Genomic DNA, 450 nt, shown 5'->3' on the forward strand with positions numbered 1-450 from the left:
GTATATAACATCATAATTAAAAATATATGATTAATTTATATTGTGTGAGAAGGACTGAAGGGTAAATACAGAAAATGTTAAAATAAAAGTGATAAAATTATACACGCATGTGTATCTTTAATTGCTACGTGGATTGCTATAATTTATTTGTGTGTGTGCACATGCTTGGTCAAGTATTTAGTACAGAATAATTTACTGAAAATGTATGCAAGATTTTGTCCTATATATGTGCGTTGTCAATTAACATGTAATAAATGAAATAATCTATAATTATTTAACCACCAGCTAAATTGAGAATGATGATGAGAAAATAGGAACAACTAATAATTGAAGCTAATGATCAACAAGAGAAATAGAAGAAGATTTTTCATTTTTTATTTATAAAAAATGTAACTATTTGTGTGCAAAAATAAAACTAAAAAAAAAAAAGAAAGAGAAAATAAATTTGAT

The sequence above is a fragment of the Arachis ipaensis genome, chromosome B10 (assembly GCF_000816755.2).
Source record: "Arachis ipaensis cultivar K30076 chromosome B10, Araip1.1, whole genome shotgun sequence".
NCBI lineage: Eukaryota > Viridiplantae > Streptophyta > Magnoliopsida > Fabales > Fabaceae > Arachis > Arachis ipaensis.